Source organism: Oreochromis niloticus, linkage group LG19, assembly GCF_001858045.2.
Source record: "Oreochromis niloticus isolate F11D_XX linkage group LG19, O_niloticus_UMD_NMBU, whole genome shotgun sequence".
Lineage (NCBI taxonomy): Eukaryota > Metazoa > Chordata > Actinopteri > Cichliformes > Cichlidae > Oreochromis > Oreochromis niloticus.
In genome coordinates this window covers 25,699,028-25,722,984 of record NC_031983.2, presented here as the reverse complement: position 1 = coordinate 25,722,984, position 23,957 = coordinate 25,699,028, and the positions used below count along the sequence as shown (strand labels likewise).

The window sequence follows — 23,957 nt, the reverse complement described above, 5'->3', positions numbered from 1 at the left end:
AATGCATTCTGAATTAAGATAAAATCTTGAATGAGGCTAACTGGAAACTAACTGGAAAGCTAATTGGATGGTTCACCGCATATTCAGAACAAAATACATCAGAAATTGATCCCAGAAGATGAATCACACTTGCATTGGTGATGTCCTGAATTTTTCTAATCTGATATGTTAAACCATTGTTTTACTCATTTATTTCACATGCAGATTAAGATTTTGCATTTGAAATGATAAAGCATCTCATGGATTGCCTTGATGTTCACTGTAGTATCCTTAGATGATCTTTGGATTTAGATGTAGCATCATGATTGGGCCAAGTCTGTTCAACATTTTAAAACATAAAAATATCCATAAAAGAAATGAGACTGTCAAAATCCTTAGTTGTACTTGCATCCTTTAGCATACTAGCACTTTTCTGTGTTGGCAATGTCTGGAATTTAACATTTAGTGATTGAGCACAGTGATTTTATTTTAGGTGTTTGTGTTTTGTCATCCTAACAAAAAAAAATGATGTTTTTATTCCATCAATCCACAGGAAACACTTTAAAACCTCTAACATGTGTTAAAATAGTCGTGAATGCTCAAAACAAACAATTTGTTTTGAGTACACCCCGTAAAAATCTAGGTTGTCACAATATAAAAACAATAATGGTTCCTAAATGCCCAGAGCTACTGTATGTTTAATGCAGGGTTGGTAAATAATAATTGCTATTTATGGCTGTGAGTACAGCTCGAAGGCCTTTTGGTGATCTTCTGGAAAGCTCTCTTAAGATTAACAAGCTTTGTTTCGGCTGGGCATCATTTTTTCTGAGTGCATACAACAGGTGAATAAAAGAAGCATTTATGACTCATAGTCACAGTATGAAAAGTGACTGCGAGTCTCCTTTGAAAAGCATTCCCTTGATTTTGAAAAAAGGCAGTTTGGAGACCGGTATGAAGAATTTTCTCGAAAAATATTCTCTTTACTAGTGCAGCACACAGATGAAAGTGCTTTTGCATTAAAATTGTGAATACATATGATAACAGAACGATGTGGATTGAAGCAAAAAAGGGTTCACTTCAATTTCATCAACCTGCTTTCCTGCTCATGGCCATGAGGTCTAGCTTGAAATGCTTAACCTTGAGAACAAAATTCCTGGTTATTTAGTTTTAACTGAAAAAAAATTAAAATCCTTCCTAAAATGTAAGGCTTAAAAGACTCATTAATAACTTCTGCCTAATCAAAACTGCAACAGTGCGTAAATAACAGCCTTAGATAAAGTTGTTCATTTTTACGCTGAAATAAAGAGTACCATTTATCTCTGTCATCTAAATGTTTACATCACATACCACATGCATCCCATACTTGAAGCACAGGTATGTATGTTTCTCTAATTCTATTAATCTATACCATCTTTACAGATGCACTTCATTTTCATATACTCATGCATGTATATATGAGAAGAAATTAGAAGGACACACCTAACATATCAAAGTCTGTATGTCCCTTTACTGTGACAAGTCCCACCCAATATAGTTAAAATGAGAGCCATTACCAACTTTTAGAAGAGTGGCAAACCAAGAGAAGGGAAGCATCTGCTGCCTACAACTATGACTTTCTGTCTCATTCAAGCAAGCACACCTTAAAAAAATCAAACGACATTTTAACCTACAACACGGCACAAAGGAAATATAGACAAAAAAGTGTTCCCAATATTGCAGGGTGAGTGGATATCTGAGGAATTAAGAACAAGGGTGATGTGCAGAGCTGTAGTAACTACAGAGGGATAAAGCAGATGAGCCATGCCGTGGAGCTACGGAAAGCTGTTGAAGGTAGGTTAAGAAGAGAGGCGACAACAGTGAGCAGCAGCGTGGCTTTATGTCGAGAAAGAGCACTACAAATGTGATGTTTGCTTTGAGAGTGTTGTCAGAGAAGTGTAGAGAAGGTCAGAATGAGCTGCACTGTGTCTTTGTAAATGTAGAGAAATCACATGATAGGGTAGCGAGACAGTGATGAGACTTGAAGAGGTGGAGATATGATTTGGAGAGAAGAGGAATGAGTTCAAATACCTGGGGCCAACAATACAACGCAATCAACTATGCACAAGAGAGGCGAAGAAGAGAGTGCCCTCCATCCACTCCCCCCACTAACAAAACCTGCTATGATTTATGGTTTGCAGAAAGTGGCATTAACACAAAGAAAACAGGCAGAGATGGAGGTGGAGAGTTAGAAAGGAGTGTATCAGAGGGACAGCTCACGTTGAGCAGTTTGAATATACAGAACAAAGGGCATGAAGATGGAGGAAAAAACCTCAGAGGAGGTTTACAAATGTAGTGATTGCAGTGACTGGAGTGACAAAGGTGGATGCTTTGGACTAAAATGGAAGCTAGATTACAATCAAATTAAAACCATGCAGGTTGTTATTTCAATATACAAAAACATTTTTAAAAATGTGTCTTTCTCAATATTAATACTAATACATGCTTAATTTAAAAATGGTGGCGTGTCAGTAATACACTTTTGTTGCTAAAAATATTATGTACTGTAAATGTCTTCACCCTGTTTAGAGGGTTGGACGTCAATGTGGCAGCAGAGTGTACACTTACAAGCAAACTGAGCAAAACCAGAACTTAACCAGTAGAATTATTTTACAAGCAAAATGTTGTGTTGTTTCTGACATAAATAAATGCAAAACAAGTGAATCGACCCCTTCTGGAAAAGGAAGTGGGATTACTGAGATGAATTTGAAGAAATGAGAGACTCGGAGGGGGAAAGATACACAGAAAGGGTTTATTTTCATAATTAGGTCTCTAGGGTGAAAAAAAGTATTAATCGTGAATTGGAAAGGGGCAATGAATATTTTATTTAAGCCCTATAAATTGGGTCAGGCTCCTTTATATTAGAATAAATGAAAGACAGAAACTGGCAGTAATGGATTCAAATACAGTACGAGGGTAAGCAAGATAACATAAAATGAAGAGAGAAAGACAAAAAAAGAAGGGGACACTCTCTTTATTGAAGACATCAAAAATGGCTTTAATATAGCTAATAAAAATACATCCCAGCAAAAATGAATATTCTTTAGTATTGATGTAGAATGACTTTATTTTATGGGTTGTTTGGGGTTATTAAAATTAATCATGAACACCACCTACATGATTTCATAAAGTTAATAATTAAGCAAAATGCAACACAATTATCAGAAACAGAGCGACATTAACATTTTTTTTAGAGTTGAATTTCTGGCTTGATTTAAGTCCTAATCTCTGTTTTGGTCTCTACCATTGGGTGACTGTTTAAGGGGTGAGCTCTTTTTTTCTTCTAACCAGTTTGCCAGAGCACTTTGATCAAGTGCTCTGACACTATGAAAGGAAAAGAATCTGCTTTCAGACACATATTCACATAATCTAGCCATAAATATATACAAAGTGACATGCTGAATTGGAGTTAGTAGCAAAGTCATATTGTAGCAGTCCTTTCTAGTGTCTGAGAGCACCATGTGCACAAATAGCGTTTTTAGTTTAGAGAAAATCACAGTTAAAGTTTTGCTAGGTTTTCTTTCCCCATATATTTTTGTATCTAAAACTTAAAATGCACAGAAACACTAACAAAACTTCTATTGATCACAGGAACCTTTTCAAGCTCAACACAATTAACACATTTACCCGACTAGCTGTGAACACAGTCTTTGTGATATGTGTCAGGTTCCCAACAATATGCCCCATAACACAGTCTTTTTTATTTAAGAACAAAACACTTTGTTTTATGGTGTTTAATTTTTGAGTTTCTTCTAATCTTTTAAACCGTCCAGCTTCACCTCCTGGTCAGCTGGTCCGGTAGCTGACATTGAATCACTCACAAATTGTTGCACCAGCTGCAGAGTGTCCTGTCAAAGATGCCTAATGGACACACTTAGTTGAGAAAGCTTTATTGAACGGGACTATTTCCTCTTCCATTACTCTAGCAACTGAAAGCATTGCAATATGGGGCATAATTTTAAATGAATGCATGGGTGTTATCTGACAGCAGTGTAGGAAACTGATCATTTCATAAGGAATAATAAAATGCAATAAAGCTGCATTTTTCATTACTAAAATGCATTGAAAAGCTGCCCAGAACACTCACACATACGTTGAACCATTCACTCACTTTTAGCAGTCACTTTTTCTCCATCATTACATGCGTTCAGATTTCATAATTAAGTGGGTATTTGCGTATGTCGGCACTCTCATGTTAGTCTGCAAATGCCTTTTTTTGTGCCAATAAAGTACGTTTGATTTGAATGGATGAAGACAGGGAGCGGGAGAGAGAGAGAAAGACAGAAAAAGGTGGGAGGATGACAAACAGTTTCCATCATCATCCTCCAGGCAAGAGGAGGCTGCACGCTTATATAAGAATACACACGCAAAACACACATATATGCATTTGAACACACACAACGACATTGTTTTTGTTTGTTTATATGCAGATCAGTAAATGGGGCTGGCCTACAGAGCAAAATGTTGTGGGAGGGCATGGCAAACATATTATGGCATTAGCTTGTAATGACACTTTGTCGGTCTGTGTGTGTGTGGTATCTGAAAATAGCCTGCATGAGAGCACAACGTGGAATGTGGAAGCATTACACTCTGGTCTCACATCTCGCATGTGCCTGTCTGTCTCTCATCTTATTTTCTACTGCACTGCACTAGTGCATTTGACACTAAGATTGCATGTGTGTATTTCTCTGTGCGCATGTGTGCATGTGTGTAAGGCACTTGAAAATGATAATCGAGAAGCAGTCAACTTTAGTCTTCCAAGGAATTAAAGATAAAACAGCAATATTCTTGCTGGAAAACCACAGCTTGCAAATCTAACAGAAAGGAAATTTCCTAGAGGAGGAGAAGCTTCTTCTTCCCAAATTCTCCTCTGTCCCAGCACGAGCCCCTCACATCTCAACTATTGACTTTTCTCTGTGTCGGTGCAGAAGCAATCAAACAGCTACAGCCTTTAACAATCCCCAACAGCCTCTGCAGTTCTGAATGTAACCTTGAATGTGGTTTTCTTCATTTTTTCTTTTCGAAAATTTGATCTTAAAAGAAGATAATCAGGTTTCTGCTTATTATATTGCAAATATGGATCTTGCATCCTTTAATCACATAGGAAACAAATAATCGTAAATATCCAAAGCTACACCACAAAATATGTAATTTGCACCAAAGTGATGTTATTTCATCCAGGCAGTTCAGATACAGCTAATTACCAGCTAATTGGTTTATGCTGATGAATAATACTTAGTATAATATTGTAACTTTATTTGTCTTTATTCCATAACAAAATGCCAAAATGGCATCTTACATGTGCAAGTCTTAGTATCATATAATATGCAGATTTCCAAGACTTTGTCAAATCTAGCAAATGAAGCTTTGAGCAAAGCTGCACTTTGGTTTTTAAATAACATCTCTGCAATGATTCGGTGTTATTTGGCAGCATAAACACTTAAGCATTCTACAAATGCTTAAGTGACACATTCAAGAAAGCAAATCTTCATGCTTGTATGCCTTCTGTCAGAACTGTTTGTTTTCTGGTTCATTCATACTGTGTGGTATTTATACTACTTTTTACCTACATGAAAAAGGGGGGAAATAAGTAATGGTTACTAATGTTATTATTTTTTTTTACTTTGATAACACAAGATAAAAAATATTAATAGTGTTTAGTGAATAGGAATGTCTTTGTTTTATTATTTGTGTATAGTTCAGTAATTATATTTTCATTTATAGACATTAGTTACCTTACATCCCCGGGGGAATCAATAACACAATATTGGCATCTCTGTCAATAGTCAAACCAGCTGTTGACAGTCATCAGTGTGAAAGCTGATTGCAAATTATATCTACCTAAATACCTCAGATTTAGTCACTGAGATTCATTTCTCTCTCTACTTCTATGTTCCCCCTATTATTCAGGCAACATTTAAATAGATAAATAATGCCCCGACTATATATTTTATACTTATTAGGGTGTTGTCATAGTGACCTGACGAAGCACCCCCATAGCACACCTCCGTTTTTAAAAGAATTGATTTCTTTAACCACACTTTGCTTTCCTGTCATCTTCATGCTGGTCTTATCTTTCACCTTATAACATATTTCTTTCTTTGACATTTTCATGATGTTCTCTTTTGCACACTTTCCTGCATGTAACACTAGTACAGCAGAAGTCTAATACCGAAAGAATTAAGGGCAACATCCATCACGCTAATTTGTTCAGTCACTGCCTGATTTTAGGATTTACTTAAGAGTTAAATAGGAATGCACCATTTGTGCTTTACTTTCTTAAAGGTTCTGCCGTTGAGTCATTTGAATAATGATTTTTTAAGGAAAGCTGAAAGCTGACAATTTAAGTTTTGTTTTGCGCAGTACCTCAACACAAGCTATCTGGGAAAAAATGCACAAAGCAGAGTTACTTGGTTCACTTTGCTAAAAAGTATATAAAATATAAATGAAAATATAGAGCTAAAATACTTCACAGTGAGAGGTTATATAACCAGTGGACTACCTAGTTTATCCTGCATCTTGGTGTTATCCAAGTTACTAAATAAAGAATGTTCATATCTCTTTTCCCCCCTGTGAGTGTAGCTGGAGGATGTACCTAAGACACAGTTAAGTTTGAAAAAGACTATGCTAAATACTGGTCTCAAGCCAGGCCACTGAGATGTTTACTTCATGGAAAAAAGCTCTCTTGCTCTTGTAATTTTTAACTGACATTCTCAATAAGAAATGAGATACAGAGAGCAAGAGAGGAGGGACGGATAGACACAAACAGGTAGGACTGTAGCGTGCAAGCAGTCTGTCGCAGGGGATATTGTATTTGTCTGTGTGTGGGCTGGGGGTGGGATAAATAATTTATAGTCATCCAAACATGAGCACACTCTTACATTATTTACATGCAGTACATTTAACACCCAATCACACAGAAACGCTAAATTTAATGTGCTCTGCATTGGGAAAAAAAGTGAAAGAGATGAAATATTAACAAATGCTCGGTAAGTGTACAGCAACAAAGAGAAAGGCACAAGAAGGAAAAACGAAAGGAAGAAAGAAAGATTAAAGGCGAATCTCAGTAAGAGACATGGCTAGAGGAAATCAGCCATGTGAGGAAAATATTAAACTTGCATAGACCTTTGTCTCAGTGTTTACCTTGCTCCTTGGTGTCCCATCGTGTCATAGTAATAAAAATAGTAGTAGAGTACTTCAAAGCGAACAGGGGGTGAGAGTACTGTGGTCAGGTCATCTGCGGTTTTTCACTGCTTCTGTTTCCCCAAAGCTGATAGTACACAAGCAATAACTTTTTAAATATAATTCCAGAATTGACTTAGCCATACAGAGAAAGTGATGCCCAAGGTGCCTTTGAGCAAAGACTCTTGTGCTACCCTGCTTGCTTCAGTGGAGCAGGCCAGTGGTTAAATGCAGAACAATGTGGTTGTACTAGCCATTTCCCAGGTGTCAGTGTGTGTAAATGTAAAGTAGTTTTTTTAGCTGAAGGGAAAAGAAATACACTCTTTGCTCTGAAAAAAATAGCTACCTGCTGTTTGTTGCATTTCCTAAAACCCCTTCATTTAATTTCATTTAATTTAAAGATTAAAATAGTCTTAATAATGCTACAATTAATATTAAAAGTTATTCATAAAGGACTTCTTTGAAAGAGTTACAGAAATTGCCTATGATTTCAACCTGTGTAATAATGCCTTATCTATATCCACCAATTTTCACTTTACTTTTTATAGATTTTATATTTAGATAATGGATCCCTTTTAATAATATTGGTTGATTACCAGTGATATCGTCGTAATTTTCTGACCTGTTCTATTTTTCTCAGCTTTTGGACTAAGATGCAAAAGTTACACTGAAAAATATGACAAGTGAGTTACAAAGATCTTACAAGAAGGCCTCAAGTCATAGTCAATACCCATGTATGTGTGTGTGTGTGTGTGTGTGTGTGTGTGTGTGTCCATGTGAGAGTGGATGTGCTATGTTGCCTTTAATGTGTGACAGACTTATCAAGAGCCACTGGCTAATCACTTCAGTATCTAGGTTAAATACAGATCAATGGTGTATCTCTGTGTGTGTGTTTTCATGTGTGTACACATAAAAACATGCACAAATAATCAACAGAACAATTACACTAAATACAGCTTGTGTTTGTGCGTATGTGTGCTTACATTAGCTGTGGCATAAAAATACATGCACATCTATTTTTATATCAGGATTTATACACACTTCACAACATCTGAGAGTGTGACTAATCTAAATTTATCCATCAAAAGCTACTTGTCACCTCACAGTCATAGAATGATTCAGTGACTGAGGTGAAAGATGATGATGATGTTTGTATGTGCAAAAAAGAAAAAGCTTAAAAATCTCACATCTTTTAGAATATATGTCAGAAACATCCCCATAATTACTGGAGTTAACTGTTTTGCTGTCTATTACTGTTTTTTGTGAAGCAACCTCTTGTCCAAGTTTTGGCCACATTAATTAATAAAAAGAAAAAGAAGTTTCTTTACCAAGTAGTTAAACTTTTATATAAAATGATATAGATCAATTATATGGCCATATGTAATGGATATATTTAATACGATACTTTCTAATAGATTAAACTAACCAATAGCACATACAGCTAAACAGTTTGATTGACCAAAAAAAATGTTTAAATAAGCATTTTCAGAAGGATGGTCATGTGTTAACATGGTTTAGCACTGTTTTGTTTTTGGGTTTTTTGTCTAAATATATTTGTTTAGATCTGATTCAACAACATTTGTGTTTACACACTGCATCTAGCAGTTTTGATTAAGTAGAAGCAAAAAAATATATATATATATCACGTTTTTCCTGTGGTTTTCCGAATGTCATTCTGGGCAAGAAAAAGTAGATTTGTTATATCTCAAAATTCTCCCAAGCAACTCTTATTCATAGAGCCTGAGGTTATTAATTTTGGACTGACAGTTGGTGAGGTATTACCTATACATCTATATGCCCACAGCAACCCTTATCCATCATTAAGTTGCAATAGCACGAGGTTGACATGAGCTATGTAAGCTACGGTAAGCGATACCATTTGAGAGGTCATAATTTAACTTTTGTCAGCAAAGGTATATTTCAGAAGCAGGCATTAAGCATTCTTCCTTCTTTTCATTAACTGAAACTTAGGAAATCTTCCTAGAAAGTCTTTATCTGTAGCTAATCCTGGGCTCGCCTGCACACAAGGCAGACTAAGCAAATCTGTCAGGTTGTTCCTGTCACCAACAGCCTTTTACAGGTTCTTTTGGGGGATTTCAAGCCACTCTCAGGCCACATGAGAGCTAAATGTTCTTGCTGTTCTGATCTCTGACCAAATGTCTGAATTTCTTACTTTCTCCTTTAGTATGAGTCCTGCCACAAAAGGAGGCGGCTTAGTTTGATCACATCTGAGTCTTTCAGTCACTACCCAAAGCTTACAACTGCAAGTGAGAGTTGAAATGTTCCTCTAAATGTTCCCTCAATGGTCCAGTAGATCCTCTGCATTACTGTTGATATCACTCCATTTCTTTTTGACTTTTGCTTGAGAATAAGAAACCAAGATACTTGAAGCAGAAAAACTGTTCTCAAAGGGTAGGTAGTGATGATTTATGTAGTGGAGCAAAGAAGGTTAAACACAGGTTCAGCAGGTTTTATTTTTTAAACTTCTCCCTAAGGAAGAGCTTGGATTTATGCTTGTGGTTCAAGTATAGTGTCTTTGGAGACTGTGGCACTCAGCATCACTCTGGAACCACACTGTGGAGCGTGATGCTTCACCTCTGAGACTTCTCAGAGATGCAGATTATTGGCTTAGTGGCTGATTCCAAGACTTCCAAGGCTGTAGATACTCACACAGAGGTTGCATATGCCACTTAGCGACACACAGTCACCATTCAAGCTAGAGAGGTGTGGAGGTCATGATCGCAAGCAGATTATGTTTCTCTCTCCTAGGCCTTGTGGTTTTAAAAGTCCATACAGTAAAAGCAGATCCATTGCAAATGTGCCCAATAAAGTTGTGCCTCTCAGATCTGGAGTTCAGCTCAAGGAGTTCCCTACGGACAATGGTGGTTGCCTCCAGGCAGTTATGGTTAGCCTTATGCTGGTTGGAAAGCAAAGAGAAATTCAGCAGTGAAAGTGAAGCGAAGCAAGTGATGCATCTCCAATTGGTGGTGACAGATACATCCTTGGACAGTGTGAAAGACGTACTGAATGAGTGTCCTAAAGCTATGGGAAATGCTTTATCCTTTCTGTCACTTCTGTCCATATATTTAATACATCAAGGTATTTCTAGTATGTAGAGAATACAACAGTACGAGAGTGGGCAGTATAGTTGCAGCATCCCACATCGACATCCTTTATTCTCTAAGCTGTTCGCGTTCCAGCCTGGTGAATGGACACTTCTAAAATGTTCACTACTAATGCTCATCGCCTGCATTTTTATCAGCACAGCAGCAGTAGACAGCATCATATTTTTATTACACTGAAAGCTGTTTTTGTCCAGTGTGCACCCTGCCTTTTGCCTTTCTGTCATTTAGCATAAACTCTGGCAAACCCCAAAACCCTAAACCCTGAATAGATGATCATTACATAAACAGATTAATGAACGCAGCAAAGCAAAATAAAAAGTTAAACTAGGTGTTTTTATGCTCATTCCCATCCCTTATTCCTTTTGATTCTTTCGCTGTCTTTCTTCTTCAACCTTCTGTCCCATGATACCTTTGTTAATTGCTGATGTATGTGGAAAATTTAGGCAGGAGATGCTCTGCTGTTGCACATGCATGGGTGTAGGTTCTTTAGAGAAATATGTTGTGAACTCCCTGAACAGAAAATACACTTCCTACAGTTTCTTAATGAAGTAACTGTGTGTGTGCGTGTGTGTGTGCTTGTGTGTGTGTGCTGTAAAACCATGTATTTGACAGCAAAAGCTGTCAAGCACATTTTGACAGTTAAGTCTACATAGTCTGACGAATGTCAGAGTAAAAAAACAAATCATATAATAACATGAAGCTAATTAAATGATTAAATATGAGACTTCACGCACAATTCACCAAAGCAGAACTGAAAAGCTTCATATGTTCTTGCTACTTTCTATATGCATCTAAACTGGCCTTTAAATTCCAGTAACACTGCCTCAGATCTGTTTACAGTTTGACAAGCTGTTGTAGCAGGCGAGAGAAATCTGGCCAAGAGGGCTACAGAATTTACAGAAAATACACAAACTAGAACACAAATCAACGTAATAAGTAAAGGCAGAATTACAACTGATATTCAGTACAGGCAAGAGAACAAAGAAACCTGAATATCAGATCATTACAAGAGCAACAGCAAAAATAGTCATATTGACCAAGAGAACTTTGTCAGTATGACTACTTCTGCCCTTTCAGCGCCGTTGAACCTATGAATTTTAGATGAAGACTCTTTGGGAATCATATAAACTTAGACTTAACATCAACTTAAGTTGTGTTAAATGGGACTAAAGCACAGAGGGTTTGTACAACTTAACAGACAGACAGACATGTTCATTAATGCAGTTGAGAAATGTTCCACATTTCAGTTAAAGTACATAAATCTTTTCCAACAAGAGCTGGCATCTCATTTGTAGTTGCATCCAAGTAAGAAGAATTTCTTATTTAAATGGTTTTTGAGAGGTAGGACCTTTTTAAGGTTGAACGACTTCAGAGCTGGCTTCTTGAGGGCAAAAAATGTACATTCTTTACTAACAGATAGTAGCACAGCATTTGTTTTTTGTACGCAAATTCCAATTCCACCACCTTTTTCTGAGGTGGTCACAGTGAAACAGATTGAATCTGTAATTGAAATGTCTATAATTAGTTTTCTAAGCCAAGCTTCAAACAAGAATATCAGTATCTGATGATGTCACTCAAATCTTCACCAAACCCAGATTAGGAAGAGGACTTTGACATTTAGATGAGCAATACAAAGTTCAGATCCGGTTTAAAATTACAAGGAGTACTCAAACATTTTTAATCTGGACCAGAGATGGGTTGTAAGTATCCAGAGAAAAGCTTTTTAGTTTGGGGATTGTCAGTGCACACCAAAATACAGACCACACTAAAAATGAATAAACACATCATTATGCAGTATGCAAAAGTAAGTTGCAGCTTTAAGTGGAGTACAGGGAAAATACGAACTTGCTGAAACTCCAACATTATCCTTGAATCTCCACAAGAGAACATGCATTCATCAATGCAAACTCATGCACTTAGCACTTTTTATATGAAGAATTCAGCATGTTCTTGAATGTATTTTTACATCAGGAGAGAGACTGAGGTGAAGGATTACACAAAGAGGCAGAAACAGAGAAAGAGATTTCCAACAAAAAGAAATAGTGAAATAAACAGAAAAAGAAAAAGAAAGAAAGACAATGAGAGAAAGAGAAAAGAAACCTTGTAATCTCTGGGTGCTCAGCTGAATAACAAATAAGGGAGAGCGAATGGGACTGAGAGACAATGAAAAGAGATAGGAGACACCAAGCAGGAACAGGAAGGAGAAATATGAGAGGAGAAAAAAAGACATCAGACACATCAGAGGCCAAAGCTGTAAAACGGAGCCAGATATGTTGGTAGAGGCACATTTAGCTTAAGGGAAGGTAGGATTGCTGTCTGCCTGAACACATTGGTTTTAAAAGTAAACGGGGCGTCTGAGTGAAACAGAAATGTGGAGTTTGATGTGCAGAAAGGAAACAGCAAATTTTAAAAGTACACTGGGGAATATAGCCAACACTAAACGTTGTTCTTGTGATGAGAGCATATCCACCCAACAAATTCACTAAGTGAAGTCAAAAATATTCAGTTTTAAAACCAAAGAATCAAGTACTGTAGCCAGTATTTTACAAAGATTTTTGTTGTTGTTTAAAGATTCAGTTAATTATTTAATAATTCAGTTCATTGTATAATATATCCATTTCAAGGTCAAAGGAGCCTATCGCAGCTCTCAGAGGTTACGTACACACTGCAGGCGAAAGCGCATCAAATCCGATTTTTTTTTTTTTTTACCCTATGCGACCCATATCCGATCATGGTATGACAGTGTGAACGGCACAAATCCGATATTTTCAAATCCGATCTGGGTCACTTTCGTATGTGGTACTGAATCCGATACATATCCGATGTTTTAGAAGGCGACTGCTGTTTGAACGGTCATGTCGCATTAAATCCGTCTTTTACGTCACTGACACAAGACAGACGCCAATTATCAGCGCCGGAGAAGCGCCCGAGAAGACATCGCGAACGCTTCCTGGCCATCCAGTGTAGATGTCAGTGAAACTGTTGGGAAGACAACGTGAACATTTTATTTGTACTGTATAATCTGCAGATTCTGACAGAAATCTGCAACTATCCTTTGAAGCACCGCTCCTCTAAAACACCAATAAGGATAATTATTAGGTTATTTACATTATTATGTAAATAACAAAATAACTTAAAGCAAAAATTGGGAAACGTAAAGTCCGAAGTCATTATATTAAGGGCCATCAGTCAAACAATATTGTTTGCTCTGGGTCTAAACAGAGCGCGTTGTGTGTGACGTCTTCTTTTGCGCATGCGGGCCGCTTTGAGCGTTCACACTAGAGCGCGTTTGCTGTCGCATTTTATTTGTAGTGTGAACAAGCAGACAAAAAAAATCGGATTTGATCAAAAAATCGGAATTGAGCATGAAGACCTGCTGTGTGAACGTAGCCAGAGTTTTCTGTCCTGGACTGTAGTACCAAGTACCAAGTACAGAAAAGCCCCAGTTTGGATTTAAAGACCTTTCTGCTGTCAGGCAAATGTGCTAACCACCATACCACCATGCTGCCCCTGGATAACCTCATACACCAAAAAAAGAGTCTTCAATTTGTTTGATATGTTAGTCCACACCTCTAAGGTGTAGATTAACCAGTGTTGGTCAAGTTACTTGAAAATAGTAATTAGTTACTAATTACTGATTACTTCTCCAGGAAAGTAATCCCATTATTACTTATTTTCAAAAGTAATTAGTTACTTTATTACTTAGTTCCTTTTAAAAACATGATACACAACCTGAATACGTAATAAAGCAACAGACCTTTTAGCCCAATTCTGTTTTTTCTGCATAATCCATCATGCGAAATTGAATCAAATGGAAAAGTCTCTTTTTAAAAAAAATGTTTTATTAGTTTTAATCTTTTAATTTTATGCACATTGCATCAAGCAAAAATTAAATTATATGCAATAGTCTCTGACTTGACAAAAATTGTTTAACATTTTAACCTATTTTCTGCATATTCCAGCAGATAAAATAAAATAATTTTTAGTTTTTACACTCACTCTTTCAAATACATGCAAGTAAAACACAGCAAAACATAAATAAAATCAAAGATTCAGCAGGACTAAGCCCTGTCTCTCTTAAATCTATTTTCACCTGTTTAGCAGGAGTGGGGCAGGTGGAGGTTTGCCCGGTACTGCAGCGGGTCATGTCAGAGGGCGGATCCGGGGGTTTCTCTGTGAATTTCACATTCCCGTGGCGGTGTGCTAGGTGCTTGCTCAGATTTGAAATTTAATTTTTCGCTGTAGAAAGAAGTTTTCTTCCCACACAGAGTGAACAGCGGACGCTAATGTTTTTGTCACTTTTTTACTGAATCAAACTCAAAGTAAGGTCAGTATTTCCACGCTTTAAACACTGTATGGCCGTACTCTCTCCTGCACTCCATATTATCCATTGTTGATCATACGTCATTGTCATGAGACACTTTTACAAACAAAATCACGGTTTAGTAACCCAGCGTGCTTATGGGAAAGCAACAGTAATATAATTACTTTTTTTGGCAATAGTAATCCAGTACTTTACTCATTACTTGAAAAAAATAATCGGACTACAGGCGTTACGTGTAACGCGTTACTGCCCATCTCTGAGATTAACTTATACATTTGTATTCTATAGTTATTTTTACTTTGTCTGATTGATCGAAACCAGGCTGAGGACCAGAGTCTGTCCCTAACCTCACTGTCTCTGTCCATCTTTGTCATCCATCATTGGTTTCTAGCCAGCCTGTGGGCTTTCCGTTTAAAATAAATAAGTATGGCTACCCTCACGTCTAGTTTCACAGACTCCATTTCCTGCTTCTGCCTACGGTGAACAAGAACAACAGAGAGACAGAGACTTTTAGAAAGGAAGTCAGAAATAATACAAGTGTGTGCGATGTGACGAGGTAGCAATAGAGACAGGAATTCACTTCCTGTACGAAAGATAACAAATCCTGAGAGGCATTCTTTGTGAAGAATGGCATTTCTAAATCTCATAAACAAAAAGAAATGGCCTTAATAAAGCAGATACAAAGAGAAAATGAGAAGCTTTTTCTGTTTGATATACATCCTTTAATCTTTGGTATGCAGCCAAACAAACATGTTCCACTTTTAAACATCCATAAATCACTCCCAAATTAACTCAGTGAACAATATAGGCAGCATGACTGCTGGCACCTGTCGTGGCAGCTTTATCTTCTTTACGCTTCAAAAAATAAACCCTCTAACATCCAGGTTTCACCTTCCATCGTCCATAAAGAAGCTTTAAGGTCGTTAAAGTCATCTTATTCCACATAGTCTAACAGTAAGTGCCCGTTCCAATCCTTCATTACACCCATATGATGTTATTTTTCTGGTTTTTAATATAGGGATACCTTTTTTCTTTTGATAACTGATTCATTTAGCACGAAAGTACACACTTTAACATGTGTCACGGCTGAGATTTCTTTTATTTTGTTTTCGATTTGCTTGTGTACCTTCAATAAATCATTCCCTTGGTTGGTTATAATGGACATATTCACAAGCTTTTACTGCTTTACGATGTATTGGGAAGATAAATCTTTTCAGCTGTAAAGCTGCATACACAGTGAAAAAGATTTGTTTGTCATGAAGCTGCCCGCTGGTTGCTGCGGACATGCCTTGCTCGGGTTACCTGGGTGACCCTCTAAAGCATTTACTAGCAGCTCATATGTCAAACGTATTCTTCACTCTCACTGGTAGTCTCTTCAGTCGCTTGCCAGAAAGCTTATCAGGGGTCCGAGTGGCAATTTACCGATCTGCCATTTGACTAGCTGGCACAATTGGTAGTCTGGTTCTTCGCAGTAACAGGATGAACTGAGTCATAAATTAAATAACTGTTTTAATCTAACCTTGATCAGATCCTTATTTTAGACACATATATAAAATCTCACACTATGTTACATCTGTTCAAAGTTTATAATTTCCATTTATCTTTTGCAGGAAATGTGCTTGCCATCTCTTTTTTTGTTCATTTAAAAAAAAAAATACACAGAAACCAGTTTGGAAGTGTTCAGCATGACTAACAGCTGCACGCAAAACAAAGAGAGAGAAATAGGGATTTGTAAACATGACTAATTACCTTAGAGTGTGCGTCCTATGTACCTGCGTCTCCTCTCATGTGTGAATTATACTCCTCCTTTTGTTTTTTTCCTCTTTTATCTCTTCTCCCTGTCCTCTCCCTTTTCCTCCTCACACCTATTATCCCACAGGACCAGAGGCAAGGAAGGAAGGAATAGGTTAGTTGGGTGACCCAGACTATGCCTGCCCTCAGCTGTTCTCGGCTGCCAAATGTCCCCCTGGGATGAGGGCAGTCCTTCAACTCTCTAGTAGAGAGAAGACACATATGCTAAAAGGCCATCACACAGAAAGGTAAGGAGGAGGTTAACAGAAGGAATGTAGTATGATTACACAAAAAGAAAGTGAGGGAAAAATGGAAATATGTGATGAAGACTTGAAATGTAAAATGAGAGAAGGAAAAAAGCAAAAGAAAAAAGTAAAAGCATCACAGAAAGAGAGCAGAAAGATGTCCATTACAGAAAAAAAAACAACTGAGGGGGAGAAACGAGAACATGTGACTAAAAGTGTACCTTACAGGAACATCATTGAAGAAGGTGATGGAAAGGTGAAACCCATCTATCCTTCCAACCTGTCACTTCATTCAGAGCTTCTTATACTTCAGTCATATATTCATTCCCCCTTTTATTCATCCTTCCTCCCCATCCCTCCATCAAGCCAGGTCTCCATTCATCAAAGTGAGCAGGGGACAGGCAGACTCGACTTTGACTTTGATCTGTTTTGCTAAGAATTCGAGGGCTTCAGCACAAATGGATACACACACACACACACACATAAGGGTGATCCATCTCTAAGGAAAGCATTTGTTCAAGTTGCTCACAAGAGTCTGCACGGTTGCAGGTTGAATTCCCCAGCTGGCATACAGGCCTCTGAGTGAACTCTAAAGAACTGAAACGTGTCGCACTTTGTTCATTAAGAAGATAAAACAAACACAGGCTGCTGTTTGATCTCTCATCTCATACTACTTCTATGCACCTCTCTCACTCTTTTCCCCCTAAAGCCCTGAGAAAAAAAATGGTCAATAAATAAATACATAAAATCACCACAATTTCTTCTCTTGGTTTATCTGCACATTCACAGGAGTTAATAAAGAAAAAAGATGGTTTGACTGATTCCTGGTTTGATTCCAGGAGGAGAGACAAATCCCTTGAGCAATATGATAGGTAGGGCATTTAGCATCAAAATCCGACAAATCAAACATGTGACGCTACAGAACCCGCTGTGGTGATCTGTTGTAAATAAGGGAGCAGCTGAAAGTACAGGGCTGTAAAAAGCTACTTGACCCCTTTTTGCTGTGCTATTCTTTGCACATTTTTAATACTTAAATGCTTCAGATCATCACACAAATTTTAATATCAGACAAAGATACCATGGTTAAATACAAAATGCATTTTTTAAATGATGATTTCATTTATTAAGGGGTGGGGGGCATCCAAACGATCCTTGCTGCTATGTAAATAAGTAATTTTCATCTAAGCCTAATAACAAGTTTCCCTGATATTATAATCGACATTGTTTTGGGTATTTCCAAGACAGATCCTTCTGCAGAGATCTGTACCAGTAAGTGTATGCGTGTGAATGACCCATGTGCAAGAACCAAATTCATTGTTGTTATGAGGTCAAATTCATATTTTTAGGTCCGTGTGTTCGGTTCATATGTTCAGTCTGTCCAGATTCTGTCAAATTTGCAGGCGATCACAAAGGGTAACACCATCATTTGCACTGTAGTATCTGCATTACTGGAAACTACAGCACTTTGAAATATCTCCTGGCTACACCGGAATAAACAACAATTATCATATAATTCAATAAAATGCCAAGCTTATAGAATTATTATAATTAATGTTTAGAGCAATGCAGTTAATTCTTGTGTCAGTGAAATTACTGATTCATTAATTTTACAGTTTACTCTAAGAGTGGTAGTTAACCTGTGAAAATAGCTACACCCCAGTATACACATGGGGACACCGTTTAGGCTGCAAGTACCTTTCATCATTGAATTATCTGCTTAATTTCACAGTTATCTATATAGTGTTATTTTGGGGACATTTAAATAAAATTTCCTTTAAAGATTAGTCAACAATCAGTGCACTGTCTCTAATCAAATGAGACTACAAACTCATAACCCCACACCACACCCCACCCTTTTGTTTTGTCTCCTCACTGTCATTTTTCCTGTTCAGAGGTACAGCTGAGTTCAGCAGTCAGCCACGCCCTAGAGGGACACATTGAGGTTATAAGTGTAGCTCTAACAACTAGCTGAAGAGAGGAAAGGAAAAGCAGGCCAGGGGAAAGTGAGCCATAGAGAGAGCGGGGGCACTGGGGAGAGGGAATCAACAACAAAGTCTCTGACGTTAAGGAGGTTGGAGGTGGATTTCTGACATAAAAAAGCTAATATGAAGATGAAGCTACTAGACCTCAGCCTGAAAACATTATGGGGGAGATAAGAGATAAGGACTGAAAGAAGAAAACAGATGGAAATAAAATAAGTGAGGACTTATTAATTACAAAGAAGAACAATCATGCAACCTATTAAGTCCAGTGGGGCTACTAATTTCTGTAGTATAGCCTTGTTTTTACTCGTTTCCACTGCAGGGCCAAACTCTTCCCCAAGGCAAACTCAAGGGCAATGAGATAACACCTTGCTGATATTCACCACAAAAATGCCAAAAGGCTTAGCTGCTTTTCACTGAATCTACATTTCAAATACAAGCAAGGGCATCGGATTCATTAAAAAAGTGTGAAGATGGTCACTGTATAATACGCTGTGCCCACAAGTCAAATGCCTGATCTCGTTTTTATAAACAGAAGCTTAACGAGCTTAGCCACCACACTTTGTACATACTGGTTGTGATGGCTGGTAATCTCTTCTTAATGAGGACAAAATAACCTGAAATAAGGTAGCGAATGCTTCAAATGTGTTGACATGACAAATGGGGACCGTTGGGACAAGGGTACCTTGGCCCCCGTACTTCTTGTATCCTTGACTATCAAGTCAAACTGAGCTAACCTGGCATCCAAATGACCCACCAAAACATGGTGGTTGCCCCAGATTTCACCAGCTTTTCTTTTCTATTGCAACTCAAAGCCTGGTGTCTGCTAACGGAAATGAGACTGGCCTGCCTTCCACTAAGCCTCTGTTGTAGCAAACAAAACTAAGAGGATCTTTGTTCCCATTATAAAATTCCTTTTTGGGGAATTTTACTTTTTGCTGGCACGTGAAATATTTATACCATTAGAATGTGTCCAACAGGATATATTAACCATACAAAGGACATATTTTTAAATCAACTAATTGTGGTAATATAATGGCTTTCAATCTAGAACTGTTGGCACAGCATTTTCCTATAAAACTGTTTCTGTACATCTGATACAATTTTGGCAAGACAACTGTTTCTGTTTGTTCGGGCTTTATGATAGGCTAAATTACTGGCCTTCTAGTTTATATGAGAATGCTAGCAATTTCAAGCTCATGGCAAGAAAAAACATCAAATGTATTTTTTTTTAAATTACAAAAATACTTCTTACCTTTAGAGATGTAAATGCTGATGACACGCCGCAGGATTCACATGTTACCAAGGCTACCACAGCTACAGCATCATGGATGAAGGTACAGGTCCAAAATTTTCTCCTGGGTTTTTCTCACTATAGAGGTAAAAAAAGGACATCATTACTGGACTTGAAAAATAGTGAACAGTGAACATAAATAGAATTGAGTGTTTCCATGCCATATTTTGCCTTTAAGATCTATAGTGGCTTTTTTTAAGTGTTTTGGCCTATAGTGTAGCTGTGGTGTACAGAGTTCCACACCAATGATTGGCTTCAAAAACAGTCTAATTATATATAAATTGCTTGGCTGGCCTTTAACTGAGAACTAAAGAGCTGCAATTGTGCACCACTGAACCAGGAGGAAGTGTGCTAAGGTGAGTGCCCGTGTCGCATAGACTGATCCTACCACACAGGAAATGTGCTCTCATACGCTGCTGTGACTGGATATCAATGACTTGAACAACCCAGACCATTGATCCAGAGAGATATCTCTCTCTTTCTCTCTCTCTCTCTCCCTTGCTTGCTTTATCCCCTCCCAGTTTCTCTTTAAATTCCTCTCCTCTGTCTTTTATCCTGCTTTTCCACATGGATTTTTTCCTTTTTTGCCCCTTGCTTCACTCCTTTCCTCTATCCTCCCCCTCCCTCTGTGGCTCTTGCTTTTCAGCTTTCCTCCTTCAAAGGACAGAGGACACAGCTGAAACAAAGGCTGCCTGTATACCAGCTGAGCCAGCAGGATGGAGGGAAGGAGGGAAGCAGGGAAGGATGGAGGATGAAGGGATGAAAGTGAGGCAAGCAGGAAAGAACGAGGGCAAAGAGTAAGGTGGAAGAAGGTGGAAGGGAGGGGTGTAGGACAGGGCTAAGAAAATGAAGGCACAAGTGTGTGTGTGTTGGGGGAGGGGTGCAGGTTGTGCCAAGAGACAGAGAGTGATGAAGCAGGGATGGAGGTAAAAAAAAAAAAAAAGGGCAAAAGGTATGTGAAAGAGAAAAGATGAAGGATAGGCGAAGACAGAGACTGATGGAGAGAGATTGCTCTCACATCAAAAGTGTGTATCAGTCTGTATCAGCAGGATCTCTCTCTCACACACACAAACACACTCACACACAAATCTGCCCTAAAAAACGCAAACACAGGTACTTCATTTTATCTACTTTTCCAAAATCAACCCATTGGATTGCTATCACAGGTTTCAACACAATTTATTTATTTATCATTGCTGTCTCATTCACACAAATGTTTTACTGTACAGAGACACTGTAGACAGATTTTTTTTAATTTTTATTCATAGTTCTTAAGATGACCTTGGAAAGGAAAAGGAAACTTCTGTAGTGAGATAAAGTCTCTTTGTCAGCAAATCTGCCACTGGCAGCAAAAGTGATTGACTTGTGTTAACATGCACAACTGCACCCGCCAATGCATGCAAGGCAATGAGGCCTATCTATTGGGCTCATGGGGCAGAAAAAAAATGCATGTTTTAGTAAGCACACAGTATCATCTATCTCTGTTGCTTTTTTTTATACTGTATGTTTTGTTGCTGAATAAAACAAATTACTGAATGATTGATTCAGTGTGCTACTCATCGTCTGTTTCCTCCCCTAAATACTCATTTATTAATAAACTTTTGAATTCTGCTACCCTGAAAATGACCCTGAGGGAGGCACAACTACGAATACAGAGTGGAAAGTGTTCCAATTAATTCGCTTGTGCAGCAGAATCTCGTCCAAGGCTCTTATGTAACTCCACACCAAACTTATTAGCGCAGCTACTTACAGACACAAACAGACAAATAGAAGTCATCTATGGAGTCAGGTCTTTCTCACCTTACTTTAACCCTTTCCTTACTGACTGTCTCAGTCCCCAGCCAATTTGACAGAGAATAATTTAACCCTACCCATGATTATAAACCTGTTATTAAGACTTGATTTACAGTTTCAAATTGGTACAGTTTTAAATTAAAAGTCTAAGTAGTGATCGGTACCGAATTCTGTAAAAAAAACCCAGCATTATACAAACTGTGAATCAATACATTTATTTTAGATTCCCAGCTTGACAAGACAACCAGTCCAGCTTATTGAGCCTGCATCCTGGTGAGACTACATTAACTCCACCTTAGTCTGGAGTTTGCATGGGTGCATTTATCTTTAATGAGGCCTGGATACCCGGGGTGAAGTGCCATAGCAACTTTGTTCAACATGGTTTCCCCATGATGTTGAAAGCTTTGAATGATCCCAAGGTGAAAAGAAGAATTCCAATTTGTCAAGAGAAAAAGGGATCCTAAAAATATTTGCTTTCAATTATTCAATATCTTATGTAACTCCAAACCAGGAAATGCCATAAGTAGGCTGAACAGCCACAGGATGTCTTCGGAGTTACAGTTTGTTTATTCTGTATTTTAGAGTTCACAGTATGGGCAGCATAGTGAGACACCACAGACATCAAAGATTTCTTGTAGTCAAAGCCAGGAGGTGTGTACCAGCAAATCACTGCAATATGATGTCATGATGTCATTCACAGTGGAAAAAATGTTAGAAAACGTCTTTATGGTTTCATAGTTGACAACTGTGCAGACTTTCATTTGCATATTAGTTTACTTCATTCAAACGAACATCTTTTAATTACCAGCACGACTCTCATAGTTAGATAAACAATATTATTATAATAATAATTATAATAATATTATAATATTATTTCCTGTTATGTTCTGAAATGGGACCTATAATGTTATTTTTCCAAGTCCCTTTCTACTAGTGTAGCTTTGCATGATTCACAGTTCAAAATTCTTCTTTTGTGCTTTACATCGGTCCTTGGTGCAGCCCCTCAGTTCATCCACTGTCTTAAAGAAGTTTTAGTTCCTTTCCTAGCCTGCCTTCAAGCAGACTTTCTTCTAACAGCTGATTGTTGCAAACAAAAGGTTTGTACAGCTGGATTTCTTTGCTCACTGATATCATACAAACCTATAAGTAGAAAAAATAAAGACTGAGCATTTAGAGCACTCTGTAGCCTGAGCTGTCAGCTCCAAGGAATTAACTGTAAATACCCTGATGTTATTATTGGTAACTGTTTAAATCACTGTATCATCATCATTGAATCAGTACATAGAATAAATAAAGAAAGGCATAATGTGTGTTCAAATGAATGTGTTTCGTCATTTAAACACTAACTCCAGCTACACCTGCAACTCCACACTCCACTAACCCATTATGGATGATGTGTGGTAGATGTTTTGGGTCGGATAGACTTCTGTATGCACAGACAGGTTGTGGTCAAATCTTTAAAGTTTGTTTCTAGTGAGTATAACTGTGGAAGCAAAAGTGCCAGGCATAATAAAGCCCTGTTTATGCAAGTTTACTTGTGTGCGTGAGTCTGTGTCTGTGTGTGTGTGTGTAACGCTTGACTGAGTCCATGGATAGAACCCATTGCCAGCCAGCCAGCAAGTCACTCTTCTGAATTATTGAAACAGGTCAGTAGGCAAGAGGAGAACAGCGTCTGTACGTCTGTGTTTGTGATTGTCTGTCTGTGCACAGCAGTGCACTGCAAATTCAGAGCTTAAGCTTTCTGCTGTGTTCTATAGAGGGAATTAATGGCCGTGCCTTCTATTCACTAAGATTATAAATAGAAAACAAGTCAACATTTTAACAAATGCAAAATGCTGCAAACAGAGGATTAGGTGTGTTGAAAATAGTTAGACGTCTTGAATACAGAGCTCTATCCGAAAAAATTTACCTGGAAAGTAAAAACATCTACCTGGGATGACCTAAAAAATGCTGATATTTCTCAGTCACATTAAATTCAGAAGAAGAAGCTTCGGAGCAGCTGTGCTCTTTTCTGTTCTTGTTGTTGTCCTGTGCCGTTTTTCTGTCCAACCAAAAGCAGCCAAAATAAATAGCGCAGCAGTATAAATACCAAGGGTAACCAATGTTCCTAGATGAGATAAATATAAAGAAGCCAGACAGCGCTTCTGATCTGTGCTGCTGTGATATTTAACGCACCAATGGAACAGATGCACAAACGAGTTGTTG

At 37.8% G+C, this 23,957-nt stretch overlaps 1 protein-coding gene across 3 annotated transcripts in view; it reads right to left on the bottom strand.

The window, feature by feature from the left end:
* Positions 1-23,957, bottom strand: part of lrfn5a (leucine rich repeat and fibronectin type III domain containing 5a) — a 108,110-nt gene that overhangs the window by 33,332 nt on the left and 50,821 nt on the right. For 2 of the 3 annotated variants that reach the window (XM_025901100.1, XM_003445486.3), the window contains one exon: positions 19,920-20,036. The gene's annotated coding sequence lies outside the window, so the exon portion shown is untranslated. Of the gene's footprint in view, positions 1-16,395; positions 16,512-19,919; positions 20,037-23,957 lie in introns of all 3 variants that reach the window. The other variant, XM_005477569.2, reaches the window with a different exon arrangement.